The sequence below is a fragment of the Capra hircus genome, chromosome 28 (assembly GCF_001704415.2).
Source record: "Capra hircus breed San Clemente chromosome 28, ASM170441v1, whole genome shotgun sequence".
Classification (NCBI taxonomy): domain Eukaryota; kingdom Metazoa; phylum Chordata; class Mammalia; order Artiodactyla; family Bovidae; genus Capra; species Capra hircus.
In genome coordinates, this window is record NC_030835.1 from 22,105,317 (window position 1) to 22,128,233 (window position 22,917).

Below are 22,917 nucleotides of genomic sequence, written 5' to 3' on the forward strand. Positions count from 1 at the left end.
GTCCGACTCTTTGTGACCCCATGGACTGTAGCCTGCCAGGTTCCTCTGTCCATGGAAATCTCCTGGCAGGAATACTGGAGTGGGTTGCCATTTCTTTGCCCAGGGGATATTCCCAACCCAAGGATCCCTCGACCCAAGGATTGTACCTATGTCTCTTGCATCTCCTGTGTTGGCAGGTGAATTCTATGCCACTTGCACCATCTGGCAAGACCAGACATATGTATACCTATGGTTGCTTAATGTTGATGTATGGTAGAAACCAACATACTATTGTAAAGCAAATCCTTCCATTAAAAATAAATAAAAAAATAATGAATTGAGCACAGAATATCACTAACTTTCAATTTAATCAGCTCATTGAAGACAGGGTTTTTTTTCCTTAAGGCACCAACAATTCCCTCAGTGAGAGGTAGGTTTTTTTTTTTTTTTTTGATTTATGAGAGGTAGGTTTTATACCAGAATGATGGGTTAACTGACTTAAAGGGTTCTGGGCCATAGATAATCAGATTGAGGTCCCAGGTAGTCAAACTGATCTTTAATGGTTGTGGATAAATTAACATATATTAGAACAGTCAATAACACACAAAATATTATATATCAGACGTCTCCTAATAAGTCTTGTGCATCATACTCAGGTGAATAGAGGCATGATTATTTACTGATTATATCCTTAGATTAATTAAGTGGTACTAGATACTCCATTTACAGTTCTAAACTTTCGAATGTACTTGTATAGAAGGCTTTTTTAATAACTAGGCTCAATCTGATGCACAGGAAAATGTTTGTCCCCAGAAAAACTTCTTAGAATGAATAACGTGTTTCAGCATTTATGTTAACTGAAAATATAATTTCATAAGGTATAATATTCAAGATTTCTAACAGCTGCTACAGTCTTCTGTACATCTGCTACACTTGGTATAACCTGTAATTTTCTTCTAGTCACAATTGACTAAGTTGTAATTTTGGTTATAATGTTAAGTGTAGTGATAGTATAGTTTATGGTTTCATAATAACCTCTCTGCAAGACCTTTGTTCACATGTTATTATAACACAAAGGACAGATAGAAATGCTGTAATAATAAAGGAGAACTTATCTGCTGATACAGCAACCTCTTAAATAGTCTTATTCCAGAATTTAGATTATAATTCCTGCTTATCTGAAAAACTAATATCTATTGTGACTCTTCTCAAAAAATGATTTCAGAAAATGTGCTAAAAGTTATGTGGACTTTCATAGACAATTTATTTCTTTTTACTAAATTTGTATCACTATTGTAGACTTCAGACTTAGATTGAAAAAAGTGGGGAAAAACCACTAAGACATTCAGGTATGCTCTAGTTCAAATCCCTTATGATTATACAGTGGAAGTGACAGATAGATTCAAGGGATTAGATCTGATAGATAAGTGCCTGAAGAACTATGGACAGAGTTTCATAATATTGTGCAGGAGACGGTGATCAAAACCATCCCTAAGAAAAAGAAATGCAGAGGCAAAATGGTTGTCTGAGGAGGCCTTACAAATAGCTGAGAAAAGAAGAGAAGCAAAAGCCCAAAGGAGAAAAGGAAAGATGTACCCATTTAAATGCAGAGTTCCAAAGAATAGCAAGGAGAGATAAGAAAGCCTCCCTACGTGAACAATGCAAAGAAATAGAGGAAAACAATAGAATGGGAAAGACTAGAGTTCTCTTCAAAAAAAAATTACCAAGGGAGATACCAAGGGAACAAAGATGGGCACAATATAGGACAGAAGTGGTATGTATCTAACAGAAACAGAAGATAGTAAGAAGAGGTGGCAAGAATAAACAGAATTATACAAAAAAGAAAAAAAAGATGTTAATGACCCAGATAGCCATGATGGTGTGATCGCTGACCTAAAGCCAGACATCTTGGAATGCAAAGTCAGGTGGGCCTTAGGAAGCATCACTATGAACAAAGCTAGTGGAGTTGATAGAATTCCAGTTGAGCTATTTCAAATCTTAAAAGATGATGCTGTGAAAGTGCTGCACTCAGTATGCCAGCAAATTTGGAAAACTCAGCAGTGGCCACAGGACTGGAAAAGGTCAATTTTCATTCCCATCCCAAAGAAGGGCAGTGCCAAAGAATGTTCAACCTCATGCACAATTACACTCATTTCACATGCTAGCAATGTAATACTCAAAATCCTTCAAGCTAGGCTTCAACAGTAGGTAAACTGAAAACTTCCAGATGTTACAGTTGGATTTAGAAAAGGCAGAGGAACCAGAGATCAAATTGCCAATATCGGTTGGATCATAGAAAAAGCCAGAGAATTCCAGAAAAAACATCTATTTCTGCTTCATTGACTATGACAAAGGCTTTGACTGTGTGGATCACAACAAACTGTGGAAAATGCTTAAAGAGATGGGAATACTAGACAACGTTACCTGCCACTTGAGAAACTTGTATGCAAGTCAAGAAGCAATAGTTAGAACTGGACATGGAACAACAGACTGGTTCAAATTTGGAAAGGAATACGGCAAGGCTGTATATTGTCATCCTGCCTATTTAACTCATACACAGAGTACATCATGAGAAATGCTGGGCTGGACAAAGCATAAGCTGAAATCAAGATTGCTGGGAGAAATATCAATATCCTCATATATTCAGGTGACACTTCCTTTATGGGAGAAAGCCAAGAGGAACTCAAGGTCCTCTTGATGAAGGTGAAAGAGGAGATTGAAAAAGCTGGCTTAAAACTCAACATTAAAAACTAAGATCATGGAATCCAGTCCCATTACTTCATGGCAAATAGATGGGGAAACAATGAAACAGTGACAGACTTTATTTTCTTGGGTTCCAAAATCAGTTAGGATGGTGACTTTAGTCATGAAATTAAAAGATGCTTGTTCCTTGGAAGAAAAGCTAGGACAAACCTAGACAGTGTATTAAAAACAAAGACATTACTTTGCCTACAAAGGTCCATCTAGTCAGAGTTATAGTTTTCCAGTAGTCATGCATGGCTGTGAGATTTGGACCATAAAGAAGGCTGAACACTGAAGAATTCTTAAACTGTGTTGTTGGAGAAGACTCTTGAGAGTCCCTTGGACTGCATGGAGATCCAACCAGTCAATCCTAAAGGAAATCAACCCTGAATATTCATTGGAAGGACTGATGCTGAAGTTAAAGCTCCAAAACTGGCTAACTGATGCAAAGAGCCTACTCATTTGAAAAGACCCTGATGCTGGGAAAGGTTGAGGGCAAGAGGTGAATGGGTGGCAGAGGATGAGGTGGTTGATGGCATCCCTGACTCAACGGGCATGAGTTTGAGCAAACACTGGGAGATAGCTGAGGACAGAGAAGCCGCACGTGCTGCAGTTGATGGGGTCACAGAGAGTTGGGCACAACTTGGCGCCTGAACAACAACAAATTGATATGTATTCTTTAAAGTACAGGGTTTCTATTAGTTGTATAATCTGTTTAAATCCTCATGATTTCAGAATACATATTAACTTCATTTTCATAGATAAGCTGTGATTTTGAGATTTTACACTGTAGCCTGGATTTTTTATGATTCCTTAGCATATGTTTTCATCTTTTTGTGAGGTATATTTTCGTCTTTTTGTAGCACTGGTGCTTCTCTTTTTTAGGAATTTATATTATTTGATATGGAGTAACTTGTTTTAATAAATTAAAAATTAAAAAGCCCACTGAAGTGACTACTTTTGAAGGATTGAAATAAATAAATCTACAGTGTATTTTAATTTCAGGATTAAATTTTTAGGATGATTAATCCACAATGGTTAAATGCATATACAACATTTTAAACTCAGGAGGATCTATTTTATTTTATTTTACTATTTTTTTAGGAGGATCTATTTTAATTTCTAATAATTTTTATAAAAATAATTGGGTACTTTTGATTTGAAATGTTTCATATAAACAATTCTATTAAAGTTAAGTGAATAATCACATTGAATTTGTCACTGTGGATAGACACAGATAACAATATGGAAAAACATGAAACCAATCTTCCCTATTGCTTCCACGAAAACCTCCTCTGTTTATTCATTTCAATCCTTTTATGAGTAACTCTTTCTTTGCCCACTATTTAAATGTTGGTATTCCTGGATTTCTGTCCTTGAACATTTTAACTGAGCCCCCTCTCTCTGGATTATCTAAATTATTTTCAGGACATCGACTACTAGCTAATCACCCCTTACCAGTATGTCTCAAGTTGTCCTAAACTGAACTCACTAATTGTAACCACCCTCCGCTTAGTTGTTCATGTTAGAAAACTGGGAGTTATTCTTGATTCATCCCCCTCTCACACCACCCACACCTATTTAGTCATGAAATCCTGTCAATTCTTCATTCTAAAAATGGCCTATAACTTTCTACTTAGCTTTCCACCCTCTGTTAATATCTTACTTCAGATTTTATTCATTTTTATAGCTTTCTAATTCATCTCCCTTTGTACAGTCATGCTTCATTCAAATCTCTTCTCCACATTGATCTCTATGAAATGCACAAATGATTATCAACCCCCTCCCCAATCATGTTTTATAGTTTTCTTTACCTAAAAGATATAGAAGAAATATTTTAATAACAAATAATTATTTATCTCTTTCACCAAATAGACATTTGAAGTTACAGACTATATTTTTTTCTTTTGAATATTTATTTTGTTTTATATTACTACTGTTGGCACCATAGTACATACTTTACTTAATAGTTTTGCTGAGCAAATGAATTAATGAATTAAGAAAATGAATGCCATAAAACAAAACAACCACATATATCTAAAGAATCAATTTTTGCTTATACTTATGAAAAATACATTACTTCCAAATAAGCATAATTTAAAAACCAATTACTATCAATATAAATGGGTAAACATCTCTTAATTTGCTTAATTAGTGAAACCCCAAATCTTCACAATGGCTTCCGCAGCCTTCATCCAACTAACTGTCTCTCTTCCTCCCTCTCTCTACTCTAACCATCTGGTCTCCTTCTGGCCTTTGAACACTCAAGTCCTTGATGTCTTTGTAGGTGATAACTTGATTCCCAGACCTGAGGAATCTGTCAGATAGTTGTGCAACTCACTTTCTTTGGATCTTCAATCTAATGTCATTTCCTCCTAGTTAAAACCACAATCATTCCCCCTCCTCCTTTTCTGCTTTGTTATTTTTGTCCATAACAAAACTTGTCATCCCATGTTCTGTATATTTTTCTTTCATCCTATTTAGTATCTATTTCACAGATTTAGAGAGAACTATGAGCCACAAGGCTAGAGACTTTTGTCTGCTAGTAATCACTGATGTATTCCTAGAATTCAAACAGATAATAGACACTTGTTTAAAGAATGAATAAATGAATGAGTAAATCTCTCTATTCAATCTTGAGATTAAAGAAGAAGCAAATACAACAGCCATAACTATTAACCTACTTGCTCTGCTTTTGTATCAAAGTTTTCTTTGAACATTTTTTTAGTCAAAAAAGAAAAGTTATCTAGCTCTATTTTTCAGAAAGTAGAGCAGAGTTTTAAAGACAATTCTAAAAGCAAAAATAAACAAATGGGACCTAATTAAACTTCTTCTGCAAAACAAAGGAAACTATAAGCAAGGTGAAAAGACAGCCTTCAGAATAGAAGACAATAATAGCAAATGAAGCAACTGACAAACAACTAATCTCAGAAATATACAAGAAACTCCTGCAGCCCAATTACAGAAAAATATACGACCCAATCAAAAAATGGGCCAAAGAACTAAATAGACATTTCTCCAAAAATGACATTCAGATGGCTAACAAACATGAAAAGATGCTCAACATCACTCATTATCAGAGAAATGCAAATCAAAACCACAATGAGGTACCGTTTCACACCAGTCAGAATGGCTGCGATCCAAAAGTCTACAAGCAATAAATGCTGGAGAGGGTGTGGAGAAAAGGGAACCCTCTTACACTGTTGGTGGGAATGCAAACTAGTACAGCCACTATGGAGAACAGTGTGGAGATTCCTTAAAAAACTGGAAGTAGAACTGCTGTATGACCCAGCAATCCCACTGTTGGGCATACACACGGAGGAAGCCAGAATTGAAAGAGACACGTGTACCCCAGTGTTCATCGCAGCACTGTTTATAATAGCCAGGACATGGAAGCAACCTAGATGTCCATCAGCAGATGAATGGATAAGAAAGCTGTGGTACATATACACAATGGAATATTACTCAGCCATTAAAAAGAATACATTTGAATCAGTTCTAATGAGGTGGATAAAACTGGAGCCGATTATACAGAGTAAAGTAAGCCAGAAAGAAAAACACCAATACAGTATACTAACACATATATATGGAACTTAGAAAGATGGTAACGATAACCCTGTATGCGAGACACCAAAAGAGACACAGATGTATAGAACAGTGTTTTGGACTCTGTGGGAGAGGGCAAGGGTGGGATGATTTGGGAGAATGGGATTGAAACATGTATATTATCATATAAGAAACGAATCGCCAGTCCAGGTTTGATACATGATACTGGATGCTTGGGGCTGGTGCACTGGGACAACCCAGAGGGATTGTACGGGGAGGGAAGTGGGAGAGGGGTTCAGGATGGGGAACATGTGTATTCCTGTGGCGGGTTCATGTTGATGTATGGCAAAACCAGTACAATATTGTAAAGTAATTAGCCTCCAATTAAAATAAATAAATTTATATTAAAAATTAAAATAAATAAATGTATATTAAAAAATAAAGACAATTCTAATGTTGGCATTAAATAGAACTATAGAATAATTTAATGAGCATTTTCTTTGTAAAATGCAGATGATTCTTCAGCTATGGCTTTTTTTAAAAAGCAAACTTTGATGAAGGTTAAAAGAATAACATTAAAGCTCAATACAGTGAAAGTATTTCTGTGATATATTCAGCTGATGTGGCTCAGGTCTGTAGCTTAATTTGAAAGATTGAATTTTGAGTACTGAAAGAGGTGAATTGATGGCATATCTTTTAGGCTTTCTTTTTTTTTTTCTTACATAACTGCTTCTCTTGTCAAAGTTTCTGATAGGAACTTAGGAACTGCATGTCAAAAAGTACTCCCAGTTGGAGTTTACTGATTCATACTAGAAAGCAAGTGATGTTTCCCCATATTCTTTACATTCTCTCTGACCTCTAATTTCCAAATAATTTTCTTGAAAAATACTAACATCTACAACAGCAATAAAAAAACTACAAAAGAACCTAACCTTAAATAAATCATGTGAATATAAACTCATTTCATACTCCTTAGGTCGAGTTTTGCTTCCTTCTAAATAATTTTCACATGATACTTTTATAACAGCAAATATGATAATGTTACACACATGTTTTTTTAAAAATCTGGACACTTATGACCTGAAGGTTTTTTAGTCATAGTTTTACTTATTCAAACAGTATTTCACAGAACACTTAATCTCTGTTCAGAGCACCATGTTATGTATATTTAATATCTATATATATGCTGTTAAGGAAATTGCTCTGTTCTTAGTGATACAACAGTGAAAGAAGCGGGGGATATGCACAGATAGTGCAAAACAAGTTAGCGTCAGCTGATGCATGGATGGATCTATCACTATTCAGAGACTGAAGAGAGTACTTCTAACTGGTGGGCTCAAAGGAGTTTCATGGAATAGGTGACTTCTGAACGGGGCCTTCCAAAATTTCATAGTGCAGACTTGGGTGGAGATATTTCATGTCATGAAAAATCACATTTCTAAGAGACAAGTCAACATGATCAAGTAGTGAGCAGGTAATAATTGTAAATAGACCTTTTATTAGGCTGAAGTACATGTGAAGCAGATGGTAGGAGGCAAGACTGGTCTGGTTGATTAAGGATCAGATTGTAAGCAGTATTAATACTACAGCCTTATTAAACTGTCACTAGTGAATCAAATTTAGTGTTTGGGCAAGGGGTCAAGATGCTGCTAATAGGTGCTTTAGAGCAAGATTAAGTATAGAGAGAACAAAACACATGACCATTATAATAATATAATTGTGGGTTATTAGTAAAGACCTAAGCTTGGATGATGGTGTTGGAGAAATTATAAAGATAATCTAAATATGTTAGTGAAGAGAGAGAGGTTGAAATGATGCCTACATCCAGAGACAAGTCAGTGAGGGCATAGAACACGAAAGGGCATAGGCACAAAATACTAGAAAATGTAAGAGATCCTCAACCAACATGGAAGTATTGGAAGAGAGATGAGGTCAACTTGGGTTATCTTTTATTGCAACCCCATCATTTAGCACCCTGTGAGACATACAATGGACTTCCCAGGTGTCTCAGTGGTAAAGAATCTGCCTGCCAATGCAGGAGACGTAGGAAATGTGAGCTTGATCCCTGGTCAGGAAGATTAGCTGGGGAAGAAAATAGCAACCCACTCAAGTATTCTTGCCTGGAAAATCCCATGGACAGAGGAGCCTGGTGGGCTACAGACCATAGTGTCGCAAAGATTCGGACACGACTGGGCAGGATGACAGTGAGGCACAAAACAGGCTTTCAAAGTATGCTCGGTGAGTGACTGAATAAGTGATTGCTTGGCAAATGACTTCAGAGAATAAACTTTGGTGTGGGTAGAGACAGTGGTCTTGGTTTCCCTGGACCTGACTTTGCTGGGAAATGCACCAGTGAGATAATTAAAAGCACTGGTGTGGTTTTAGATCTGTCACAATGTCAGCTCTCTTTTCCTTTTAAGAAACAGTGTACAGTGAGTTACTTGTCCAGGCTCCAGAAGGAGGCTACTAGAGTTTGAATCCTAACTCTGCCACTTAGGGGCATGGGCAAGTCAGTCAACCTTTCTGTGCTTTCATTGCCTTGTCTTTAAAATGCTACAATTACAGTACTTCCCTCATAGTGTTATCTTAAGGATTAAATGAGTTACTGTGTGGAGTTAGAATAGTGCCTGACACATATTAGGCAATACATAAAGGTAGTAGAAGTGAGCTGTGTCTACTAGTACTGAACCTTTATTATATTTTGCATTGGTGCAGCGTACAGTTTTTTTTCTGGCCAAGAATTGAGAAATAAATGATTTGGGCAACCCTCAAAAAACCCCTCTTGATGAAAGAGATGCATCATTAAGGTCTATGTTGTATAGCTGTGCTATAAGCCATGATGAGGGAAGATCTGCAAATGGGAAATGTAGCTAAGACCTAAGGCTAAATGGTTTTGAATATTGAAATTTACCCTTAAATAAGATGCTTTACACTCTTTAGAGGGAAAGTACCATTTAAGTAGAACTTGATATCAAAAACAGTTCAAAAGTCAAGAGGACTTGAAAAGTGTAGCTTTGAAAGAAATAATCTCTAAAACTAAAGTTATTTAGAGCTTCTTTCACTAACGTTTGTTAAACTACTTTTGGGAAAGGGGAATTCTGGTTTCCAGGAAACTCTTGGAAATAAAGACCTATTGTCTAGGTTGCTATAAATGTATAGATGGAGATACTTTAAAATAATCCAAGTAAAATTTAAGGTACTTTAGTTCAAAGGAGTTTCAGAAGCTGGTCATTCTGAATCACTTAAAATCCTGAAGTGTGCTGAAAATTAAATAGAAAGTGTCATCTGGATACCAGAGCCCAGTTTTTCTGGTGGCTCAGCTGGTAAAGAATCTGCCTGCAATGTGAGACCTGGGTTCAATCCCTGGATTGGAAAGATCCCCTGGAGAAGGGATAGGCTACCCACTCCAGTATTCTGGCCTGGAGAATTCCATAGACTGTATAGTCCATGGGGTCACAAAGAGTCAGACACGACCGAGCAGCTTTCACTTCACTTCACTTCTCCCCTCTTAACCAGTTTTTCTAATATGCAACGTAAAGCATATATGTTAGCAAATGAGTGCCTAGGACTCAGTGTGCTCTGATAAGGGAGTTAATTGAACTGGGAACACAAAAAAAGTGAGGCAGGTTGTTTTTGTTATTAATAGCTTTATACATCTAGGAGATCTTATTCTATGACTACTTTTATGTACGATATGATATAATGACACCAGAAATCATAAATGTGATTAGAGGTATAATTTGAATATTTTTCCATTAAATACTTTTGGATTTTAATATGTGAAGTAATAATTATAGATAAAATATCATCTATTTGATAATTAATACCTGGTAATATGCTGTCATTGCTGCTGCTGCTGCTAAGTTGCTTCAGTCGTGTCCGACTCTGTGCGACCCCATAGACGGCAGCCCACCAGGCTCCCCCGTCCCTGGGATTTTCCAGGCAAGAACACTGGAGTGGGTTGCCGTTTCCTTCTCCATATGTATTCTCTCTAGGTCTCAGTTTCCTCATACATAGAGACAAACCTCATGGGGAAATAATGAAGGTTTTATGAGCTAATATATGGAAAGTACCTGGCCTACCTAATTTTACTAGAAAAGATGTTAGAGAAGTTATGTATTGCTGTGAACAATTTTATATAAACCGTAAGCTTTTATTACTACTCAGGATCATAGAATTCCATGATTAAAAAGTAATTGCTAAAGTAATCATTAATATTCATAAAAACTGGAATTAAAATGCCATTATTACATGAGGGTAAATGAAAAACAAAATTGTTTGGTACGTTTTGCTGCCAGGTGGGAGAGGGTTGTTGAAAATGAGTTCTTCTCTGTCTACCCCAGTTCTGGACTTTTTGATCTTGTAATATTGTAGTAGGATGCTAAGAACAGTGATCCACACTCATTTCTTGGATCTTTAACACAAGAATTACATTAGTTTCCAGTAGAATCTAAGGTCTTAGCCTTCTGAAAGTACATATTTCAATTTGTACTGACTTTGACAGTTTAGCTATCAAGTTGAACAGCATATTCCAAACTTCTAACACTAAAGCTCTAATTATTTGACATCTCTAAAAATATTGTTACATTATGTCCTCTGAAAGGTCCTGAGTAGTCTCTGGCAGTCTTCTAGTGTTTTTACTTAGCAGTACTTCCTTATTATATTATTATATTATCAGTGAAAATGATAAATCTTCAAAGAGAGCTCAGGTTTTGAAATTAATCAAATGCATTTGTACTAAGTGCAACATATAGTAGAAAGGGATAATGCACCAAGGAGTGAACATGAAGAATCGTATTTTCAGATATGATAATGATGTTTTCTATCATCTGCAAACTACTTGACTTTTTGCTTTTTGTTTCCCTTCTCTGATATTGAAAACTTTTAAATATATGAATTTCTACCTCATTTCAATGTGAGCTATTTTACTAGGAAAGAACTTAGACAAGTTATATATTGATATATACCAATAAATCATAAGGATTTATTTTTATGTGGAGAATTTCATAATTAAAGATTACTTTAAATGTCATCTAGTTTAAACTCTTCTTTAAGAAGATGAGAAAATGGCCGCTGAGTGAGACTGTGTAAGATGTGTGTTCAGAGGCCAAGTGTGACACAACCAGTCCACTTATTTTCTTGATATTTTGGATTAAATTAATTCTCTCTTTTGCATCAGCTTCAGTATCTTAATCGATAAATGATAGTGAAGATAAAGAAACATATTTATCTTATTTCTTCACAAAAATATAGAGAACATTCTCTTTTGTTCTTGGCATGTCAGTATTCATTTATACACGTGTAGTTACTTACGCTATATATGTACATACATATATACATACATTCATATTCATATATATAGTTGAAGACTAATTCTTTAATTCACAGAAGGTCCTGAATTTTGAACTTTTGAACATTTCATATATTCCGTAATTGAAAGGCATTTTAAAAGTAATCCAAAAAGTTTATAAGCTAAATGATAACATATGTATGAGTACTTTAAAGCTCTACCTCAGATGTTTCTTAACCTTAAACATCGCACCATTTTAACAGAGCACCATTCTGTATAGCAGAATGTCTTAAAGTTAAAGTGAAGCTGCCAAGTGTAAAAATGCAGTACATGAATGTCTGATTTCCCTTGCAAATCATCCAACTGGTGTTTCATCACAAGATTATTTGTTGCTACTAATTTAGCTAAACATTGAAAAGAGATTCTTTTGATTATTTAAATATACCTTCTAAATGGCTATTAAAAGATTACTTTTCTTTTTAAAAATGATTTTCCAATAATAATGTTTGAAATATAGGGCATAAATAGCTTTAAAAAGCACTTTTCAGGTTTTTTGTACTGTATACCTATAGGTCATTGTTATCCAATAGAACTTTTAGCTACGATAGAGGATGTTCATATCTGTCTTTTACAATATCAAACACATTAGCCATATTTAACTATTGAACATTATTTCTAGTGTAATGGAGGAACTAGATTTTTAACTTTTATTTAAAGTCAAAACAGTCACATGAGGTTAGTTGCTACCCTATTGTTTAGATATAGATTGATTTTTGATATAGAATCTGTGAGATTTAAAACTGAATTTATAAGATTAGCTGGTCCTTTCATCCATACTTAAGTAGAGCCACACTAAAGTCATTTTAAAAAATAAAAGTTTATTTTTAATGGCAGTCAGGAAAAGCCATTGCAGGCTCTCTTAGTTGCCTCCAGAAGTGCTAATCCAATGTCAGAACTCATTCATGACATTCAGACTCCTTACACTATAGTTTAAATCAGGTTTGTGTGCGTGTATGCTTTACTCATGTTGATATAATGGTCATCAAAACTAAGATCATGGCATCCAGTTCCATCATTTCATGGCAAATAGATGGGGAAACAGTGGAAACACTGAGAGACTTTATTTTTGGGGCCTCCAAAATCACTGCAGATGGTGATTGCAGCCATGAAATTAAAAGACAGTTGCTCCTTGGAAGAAAAGCTATGATCAACCTAGACAGCATATTAAAAAGCAGAGACATTACTTTGCCAACAAAGGTCCATCTAGTCAAAGCTATGCTTTTTCTGGTAGTCATGTATGGATGTGAGAGTTGGACTATAAAGAAAGCTGAGCGCCAAAGAAATTTGATGTTTATGAACTGTGGTGTTGGAGAAGACACTGGTGAGTCCCGTGGACAGCAAGGAGATCCAACCAGTCCATCCTAAAGGAAATCAGTCCTGAATATTCACTGGAAGGACTGATGCTGAAGCTGATACTCCAATATTCTGGCTATCTGATGTGAAGAACTGATTCATTAGAAAATACTCTGATGCTGGGCAAAATTGAAGGCAGGAGGAGAAGGGGATGACAGAGGATGAGATGTTTGGATGGCATCAGCGACCTGATGGACATGAGTTTGAGCAAGTTCTGGGAGCTAGTGATGGACAGTGAAGCCTGGCGTGCTGCAGTCCATGGGGTCGCAAACAGTCAGACACGACTTAGCGACTGAACTGAACTGATGCTTTACTCAGAGTAGCTATAGGCCTACTGGTTCCCCATTCTTTTCCTAAAACAGTCATTAAAATGTCCCTTAAGCAGGACCAAATGCTAACTGCTTTAACAGCTTTTTATCAGTCTTTCTAGCTTGAGCCTACCCACTCTAAATCAGCTTTGAAACATCTATAACCCTGTTCTTATGAATGGAAGTCTCCAAATGGATTTGATTTGCTGCTTACTTGAAACCTCCTATTTAAAAACAAACAAACAAAAAAAACCACAAATGAACAAAACAAAATAAAAACAAACCTTATTTAAGACTAGTCTAGGGCATAATTGAACCTTTTCAAGTAGCTGTTACTATTTAATTAGTGGAATAATGGCATGGATGGAAGTCCTAAGCAAATAAAACATGTGACTAAGCAGAACGGAAAACCATCTCCAAGAAAAAAGAAGTTCAAAATGGCAAATGGTTGTCTGAATTGGCCTTCCAAATAGCTGAGAAAAAAAGAGAAGCAAAAGGCAAAGGAGAAAAGGAAAGACATTCTCATCTGACCGCAGAGTTCCAAAGAATAGCAGAGATAAGAAAACCTTCCTAAGGGAACAATGCAAAGAAACAGAGGAAAGCAATAGAATGGGAAAGACTAGAGATCTTGTCAAGATAATTAGAGATACAAAGGGAACATTTCATGCAAAGATGGGCACAATAAATGACGGAAACAGTATGGACCTAACAGAAGCAGAAGATAGTAAGAAGAGGTGGCAAGAATACACAGATGATCTATTAAAAAAAATCTTAATGACCCAGATAACCATGATGGTGTGATTACTCACCTAGAGCCAGACATCCTGGAGTGCAGTCAAGCGGGCCTTAGGGAAGCATCACTACAAACAAAGCTAGCGGAGGTGATGAAATTCCAGTTGAGCTATTTCAAACCCTAAAAGATGATGCTGTGAAAGCGCTGTAGTCAATATGCTAGCAAATTTGGAAAACTCAGCAGTGGCCACAGGACTGGAAAAGGTCAGTTTTCAGTCCAATCCAAAAGAAAGGCAATACCAAAGAATGTTCAACCTCCTGCGCAATTGTATTCATTTCCCATGCTAGCAAGGCAGTCCTCAAAATCCTTCAAGCTAGGCTTCAACAGTAGGTGAATCAAGAACTTCCAGATGTTCAAGCTAGATCAGAAAAGGCAGAGGAACCAGAGATCAAATTGGCAACCTCCATGGGATCATAGAAAAAACAAGAGAATTCCAGAGAAACATCTACTTCTGCTTCATTGACTATGACAAAGCCTTTGGCTGTGTGAATCACAACAAACTGTGGAAAATGCTTAAAGAGTTGGGAATACCAGACCACCTTACCTACCTCTTGAGAAACTTGTATGCAGATCAATAAGCAAGTTAGAACTGGATACAGAGGTTCCAAACTGGGAAAGGAGTTCATCAAGGCTGTATATTGTCACCCTGCTTATTTAACATATGCAAAGTAAGTATATCATGCAAAATGCCAGGCTGGATGAAGCACAAACTGGAATTAAGATTGCCAAGAGAAATATCAATAACCTCAGATATGCAGATGAGACCAGTCTTATGGTAGAAAGCAAAGAGAAACTCAAGAGCCTCTTGATAAGGTGAAAGAGGAGAGTAAAAAACCTGGCTTAAAACTCAACATTCAAAAAATGAAGATAGTGGCATCTGGCATGGACCATAAAGAAGCCTGAGCGCCAAAAAATCAATGCTTTCAAAGTGTGTTGGAGAAGACTTTTGAGAGTCCCTTGGATAGCAAGGAGATGGAACCAGTGAATCCTAAAGGGAAATCAGCCCTCAATATTGGAAGAACTGATGCTGGAGCTGAAGCTCCAGTACTTTTGCCACCTGATGCGAAGAGCTGACTCATTGAAAAGACCCTGATGCTGGGAAATATTGAGGGCAGGAAGAGAAGGGGTGACAGAAGATGAGATGGTTAGATAGCTTTACTGACTCAATGGACATGCGTTTGAGCAAACTTGGGGAGATATTGAGGGACAGAGAAGCCTGATGTGTTGCAGCCCATGGGGTCACAAACAGTCAGACAGGACTTAGCGACTGAACAACAACAAAGAACAGTGGGGGGATTTTAGGAAAGATCAGTGGTAAGTTAAGGACACCTTTTGAACTCACTGTAATGTGCTCCTATTTCTAGGTGTACTTCTAGTTTATAAATGGAATGTACAGCATGAATTCTTAATAGGGAGTTCTGGGTGTCTATAAGTTGTAATATGATTGCCACAGTTTTTGAAGTACTCTATTTTCTAAGTGTGTGATAAAATGAGAATTTGCATTTTGCCTTATTCTTGAACCCAAGTGTTAAAATGATTCATTAATTTTGTTATTTTATACTAAACTGATAATAGCCTACCCTGGGATTTCTCCTCTTCCTAATCTAACTACTCATGGCACAATGTTTGAGAAGAATCCTTAAAAATATTGAAATCACTTCACTAGCCTGCTTCTTAGAAGATCTGAATCATTTTAGATTTTGAATATCCTAAAATAGTTTGCTAGTATTAAGGGAAAAGAAACTTCAAAAACATAAAAAAATGGAAATAGCTTGTTGTCTAAGGTTGTCTCTCACTTGCTTCTTAGATTGGCCTATTCTGTCCCATTGCACATGCTGTTTGAAATAATGGCATTCTGTCCTCAGAAGTTCTACATAATTTCACAGGCATCTTGTCTGGAGTCTTTCCTTCTTTGTTCTCCAGATGCTACCTCATTTTTAATATATAAAAATTGTTTGCTGCTGCTAAGTCGCTTCAGTCGTGTCCAACTCTGTGAGACCCCATAGACGGCAGCCCGCCAGGCTCCCCCGTCCCTGGGATTCTCCAGGCAAGAATACTGGAGTGGGTTGCCATTTCCTTCTCCAATGCATGAAAGTGAAAAGTGAAAATGAAGTCGCTCAGTCGTGTCCAACTCTTAGCAACCCCATGGACTGCAGCCCACCAGGCTCCTCCATCCACGGGATTTTCCAGGCAAGAGTACTGGAGTGGGGTGCCATTGCCTTCTCTGAAAAATTGTTTGGCAAATCCTAAATTTTAGCCAGGAAGCAAAACATTAAATACGGCAAGTCACGCAAGACTAGGCAATACCTAGTCTCCATATCTAATTTCTAGCTTTTGAATCAGTGAAAAAATTGTTGTGAAGACCACATTAAATTCTCTGCCTGTGCCATTATGTTTAAGTTAAAAAATGAAGAAATAAGAGTGGACAGAAAAGTTAGTACAAAGACAGTGCTCCATATAAAGTTATTCAATACACCGCGCACACACACGTGTGTGTGTGGGTGTGTACGTGCACGTGTGCACTAAGTTGCTTCAGTAGTGTCCAGCTCTTTGTGATCCTATGGACTGTAGCCCTCCAAGCTCTTCTGTCCATTGGGATTCTCCAGGCAAGAATACTGAAGTGGGTTGCAAAGCCCACCTCCAGGGGATCTTCCCCACCCAGGGTTCTAACCTGCATCGCTTAAGTCTGCATTGGTAGTCGTATTCTTTAGTGGCATACACTCTATCATTAGAGAAGAGTTAAGTGCCTCAGGATCAGAAGAGAATGAATAGTGGCTATACCATGGTCTGAACTTCAGTTCATCTTTTTCATCTCTGAAGTACAGTTAGTACCAACCACTTTTGCTTGCTTTACAGGAGTGTTATGAGGGTCAAGGGGCTTTGTAAATCACGAAATGCTATGCAAATATAAAGTGATATAGTCATTCTCCTCCTCATCATTTTTACATTTTTTAAGAGATTATTGTTCAGAAGTGAAAAATAACTATCAGAGTGAATTTTAAAGTTTTTGAAAGGAAAATTAAAAATATGCTCTTTCTTTATACTCTTTTGACTTGGTATATTTCCTAGGCTAACTCAGTGAGAAATGCATATTGGACAATTATATGAAAATGTCCTAAAAGAGCAAAAGACAAGTGACTATCATTGACAGAAATATCTGTATTTGATATTTTCTAAGTGAGTCATTGAAGCAATTCAGGAATACCAATTTCAGATGAATGTCAGCTGAATGTCAGATGCAAAACTTTCAGTAACTTCCACTGGGGGAATAAAAAAGATCTACTGGACTCATTTAGCTCTCTCATCTTTTTCCTCTCACCCTCTTTCCCCTCCTCTGTTCCCTTTCCCTCTTCTTGATTTCATTCTTTCACTCCCACGCTTCTTCCTTTCTTTCCATCTCTGTCAGCAGAATTTGGAGGTGCTATAAGGAATATGAAAGAAACGGAAGGCAAAATCCACTGCTTTCAGGGAGTTTTCCATTTGGCTGAGTCCTTTGACATTATCTGTGATTTCAGTAAGAGGAAATGTTTCATCATCATTTGTTTTATGAGAACTCTTAATTAACTGTATTCTGTATAGAACAATAAAGAAGGCATCAGTCCTACAGGGTTACTAATTTTAACATGATCCTAAATTATTACCTCTCAGAGTTAAGGTGATATAGGAGGAAAATAAGCTTTTTAGATTGTAGGTTTCTAAACTCTTTTCTTCAAAACATGAGAAAAGTTTCATTTTTCATAGATCTCTCCATGTATCAATCAACTCTTAGAACAACTAAGGACCTGACAGATGAGGTTTTAAATAAAAATTAATTATGGGCAATAATAAATCAATTTTTTCTTCCCAGTTGCTCAAAGTGAAAGAAACTCTTTATGGAGATACTGATTTTCCTCCTAAGTTTTAAGCTCTCTCAACATGAATAGTCCGAAGACTGTTCTTTCTTGAAAGGTAATTTTGACTGCTATTTAAGGAGCTTCGTGATGGCAACATCTTCTTAAATGTCTTTTCTGTTAGTTTGCATTAGGATGGTTTACTTATTTTCCATACTACCTATTTAACACGTTTTTAAAAAATTTTTTTGGTGTCTTGTTATAAATACTATTTTGTGTTTTGTTTTAAATAGCATTTCATAAAACTCATTAGCTCTAGTGATAGCATTGTATATTTATGACATGTTCAAGATATTATTAATTCACTTATCCTCATAAAACTTCTTGAATCTGGATTGCCAGATGGTAATTGATACTAGAGTGAAAATTAAGAATATATAACAGTCATTTTGATCCCTGATAGGAAATGGCGACCCACTCCAGTATTCTTGCCTGGAAAATTCCATGTACAGAGGAGCCTGGTGGGCTATAGTCAATGGGGTCTCAAAGAATCTGACACAACTGAGCACGTGCGTGCATGAGCATGCTCGCACACACACACAACACACACACAGAAGAAACAGGAATTATAACTTCTCTGAATTTTCAAAGTTCAACTAAGAATAAAATTTTTTTGCTTTATAGTACTTTAGAGAATATTTCAACTTGCAGGATAGATTAAAAAAGTAACCTCCCCTTAGGGGTAAAAAAAAAAGTCAGAAACAGAACTTTTCTCAGTAACATTACAGATAGTAAGATGAAAACTGCATTCTCACCTTTGGAGTATTACTCAGCCGTTAAAAAGAATTCATTTGAATCAGTTCTGATGAGATGGATGAAACTGGAGCCAATTATACAGAGTGAAGTAAGCCAGAAAGAAAAACACCAATACAGTATACTAACACATATATATGGAATTTAGGAAGATGGCAATGACGACCCTGTATGCAAGACAGGAAAAAAGACACAGATGTGTATAACGGACTTTTGGACTCAGAGGGAGAGGGAGAGGGTGGGACGATTTGGAGAATGGGAATCTAACATGTATACTGTCATGTAAGAATTGAATCGCCAGTCCATGTCTGACGTAGGTGCAGCTTGCTGGGGCAGGTGCATGGGGATGACCAGAGAGATGTTGTGGGAGGGAGGTGGAGGGGGTTCATGTTTGGAACGCATGTAAGAATTAAGATTTAAAATTTAAAAAAAAAAAATTAATTAATTAATTAAAAAAAAAAAAAAAGAAAGTTGAACATATTATTATATAAAAGTCTGGATTTTCTGCAATATTAGTATTATATGACTTTATTTTCCTGAGCATGGCTCTTGCAAGAGAAAAATATTTTATAAAAAATACTAGATATTTTTAAAAGGTAAAAAATTGATATATGACCTAGATAAAACTTTTTTAATTTTGAGGGAGGGTATTTTTTAGTGCTTAAAATTAATGCTTATAAACTAATCAAATAATTTAAAAAGATAAATATACCAGATTTTCATTAGCAGAATGAGTCTTGCTCTCTAAAAGTTTTCATGATAAACTTCTGTATACTTACTCACATGATGCTATGATAACTCAGAGCATTATTGAATCTCCTTCTCTTTGGCAACTACTTTTAATGTCAGTTGATGGGTGATACTGAAAAATACTTCTGTGATTTTGTATTTTGTGTGTCAAAAGTATGAATCACTTACTTTTATTCATTAATATTCACTCTGAATAAATTTTGAGTAATTTCTGATATTAAAAGCAATATTGATGACATTCAAAAGAATGTGTAATTGGTCCTGAAAACCTTTCCAAATAAGTAGTTTGCCAAAATCTGAGCAATGGCAAGATCAAATCTTAGCTAATCAAGAAACCAACAAATATTCAATACTACTTCTTCCCTGAAGCTTACATGATCATTTCCATTAGAATTAATCTCTTTTTATCAGTGTTCCTGTTATGCTTTATTTAAACCCCAGTTTTTATGCTTATCCCATTCTTCCCATAAAGTAAGTTTTGTTGTACAAATCCGAATTTTCCATTTCAAATTTATTGACATAAAAAGCTGTCCTTAGGCAATCTTTGATTCTCCATAGTGCCCCAGACAGTGGATAAAACATAACAAAATTTATGTTGAATTTTATGTTAAATTTTTGTTGAATTATTTGAATTTTGTTGTTAAATTTTACGTTGAATTTATGCTAAATTTTTGTTGAATTATTTGAATTTTGGGCTATTTTGAAACTTGTGAAGGGTAAACACTTTTGACTATGTAAATGAACAGAGATGAATCCCACTTAACCTTGCAGTTGGGAAAATTTACAGTATCTCTGTTGCTGTCAGGAAGGAAAGAGCCCTTTAAGAGAGAGCATAGAAGGGACACATTTTTAGAAATGGTTATATATATAAATAAGCCTTGATCTTGACAGTACATTTAAACAAGAGACTGTATACTTGAGCTCTTGTTCTTCCTCAGAAACCTTCAAAATATGCAGACACATACACATATGCCCCCAGGCCTTTTTCTTTCAGTTATTCATTTCATTTGCTAGGATAATATTTTAAAGGTTGGCCTAGATTCAGTCATTTAATTTCATTAAACTGCCATTATATGAAATACTATAAATCTGTCTGTTCACAGCATTTGATAACAAGTTTGTTTGTTTGTTTGTTTGTTTGTTTTAATGTCAGATGCTTTGGGGCTGAGTTGCAAGAGAAGATGATCTTGACAGAGTCTAAATTACTAGGCTTTTTGACATAGTGTGGTAAAGCAGTAGTATTAGTATTAACATAATTGTGTTGTTAAATGCATCAAAGGTGAGGTATTTAAAGCAAATTAAACAAGTGATATTCTCATTTCATGAACCACATTTAATCTCATGCTTGGCTGTTTTTATGATAGAGTTATAGTAATAGAGAAAATTAGGCCTGAGTGACTATAGCTCCAGAAAGAGGTGCATAGAATTTGATAGAAAAAGGAACAACGAAAGCCAAATGGGAAAAACAAGGGAGATGGCATTCATGAAGACAGAAGGGATTAGCTGAGATTATTTTAGAACTATTTGCACTGAGACAATGACATTATATGGGTGATGTTTAGAGAAGAGTCCTGACTTTGAGCCCAAGCTCCATCAATGACTCACTGTGTGACCTAGAACAAATTAATCTTGTGCTTCAGTCTTCTTATTTATAAAACAGAGATAATTACGTATGCTATAAAATTCTTGTAAGGATCAAATTTGAAAAGAGACCTGGATATCTTTCTAGTGTAAATCAGCTAATTTTTATAAGGTCATTCACATTAATACCATATTGCAGAAACTTTATCATCCTACAGTATTAGAACCTGATTCATTCATTTACTCAGAAAATATTCAATAAATGTAGGCACTGTGTTTATTAGGTAGACAGTTGTGATTAGAACAGATCTAGTTTCTGCTCTCAAGATACTTAGGATTTAGTAAGGGTCATTAATAAGCAAATGCTGAAAATAAGAGTCATTAACAGACTCTATTTAACCCACTTGCCATGTAGTTACTGTTTTCCATTTCCTCTGCAAAACACATTGACTAACATCTTTTGTACACTGAGTGACTGGCTGATGTTAACAGCTAATATTTATGAAAGCGATTCAGTCATGTCCGATTTTTTACGACCCCATGGACTAAACAATCCATGGAATTATCCAGGCCAGAATACTGGAGTGCATAGCTTTTCCCTTCTCCAGGGGATCTTCCCAATCCAGGCATTGAACCCAGGTCTCCTGCATTGCAGGCAGATTCTTTAACAGCTGAACCAACCAGGGACTAGCTCTAAACACTTGAGCTTTTCAGGTGGCTCAGTGATAAAGAATCCACCTGCTAATGCAAGAGACACAGGTTCAATCCCTGGGTCAGGATGATCCTGTGGAGAAGGAAATGGCAACCCACTCCAGTATTCTTGCCTAGAGAATCTCATGGACAGAGGAGCCTAGAGGGCTATAGTCCATGGGGTTGCAAAAGAGTCGGACACAATTTAGCAACTAAACAGCAACAAACACTTGCTAAGATCTGTTATAAGTGATTTTCATAAATCTTCACAACAATATTTAATTGTGGATACTATTTCATTCCCATTGTGCAGATGAGGAAAGTGAGACACAGAAGTGATTTGTTCATGGTTTGCACCATTAGTAGGTAGTAAATCAGGATTTATACACAGGCAGTCTAGTTTCAGAGTCCATGGTCTTAACCACTATGTAGCAATGCAAGTGACTAAGTTGAAAGCTTATTCAAAGGTGAATTGTATTTGTTCCCAAACACGTTTATACCAGTTTTACTAGTTTCTGTTATGTAATTTATTTAAATATCACGTAAAACAATAAACTAGGAATGCAAAATACAAATATGATTTTGTGTTTGTAAATTAAATTGAATACATTGTGACACTTTCAATTCTGGTTCCCTCAGTGTGTATGCCCAGCAGTGGGATTGATGGGTCATAAGGCAGTTCTATTTCCAGTTTTTTAAGGAATCTCTACACTGTTCTCCATAGTGGCTGTACTAGTTTGCATTCCCACCAACAGTGTAAGAGGGTTCCCTTTTCTTGAAAGAGACACATGTACCCCAGTGTTCATCGCAGCACTGTTTATAATAGCCAGGACATGGAAGCAACCTAGATGTCCATCAGCAGATGAATGGGTAAGAAAGCTGTGGTACATATACACAATGGAGTATTACTCAGCCATTAAAAAGAATACATTTGAATCAGTTCTAATGAGGTGGATGAAACTGGAGCATATTATATACAGTGAGGTAAGCCAGAAAGAAAAACACCAATACAGTATACTAACGCATATATATGGAATTTAGAAAGATGGTAACGATAACCCTGTATGCGAGACAGCAAAAGAGACACAGATGTATAGAACAGTGTTTTGGACTCTGTGGTAGAGGGAGAGGGTGGGATGATTTGGGGGAATGTCATGGAAACATGTATAATATCATATAAGA

The 22,917-nt window shown here is 36.2% G+C and overlaps 2 protein-coding genes across 3 annotated transcripts in view; one reads left to right on the forward strand and one right to left on the reverse strand.

Annotated features, from left to right (window-relative positions):
• Nucleotides 1-22,917, forward strand: part of CTNNA3 (catenin alpha 3) — a 1,853,842-nt gene that overhangs the window by 670,574 nt on the left and 1,160,351 nt on the right. The gene's annotated exons all lie outside the window — the stretch shown is intronic.
• LRRTM3 (leucine rich repeat transmembrane neuronal 3) overlaps nucleotides 1-22,917 on the reverse strand; it is a 198,115-nt gene that overhangs the window by 75,107 nt on the left and 100,091 nt on the right. The gene's annotated exons all lie outside the window — the stretch shown is intronic.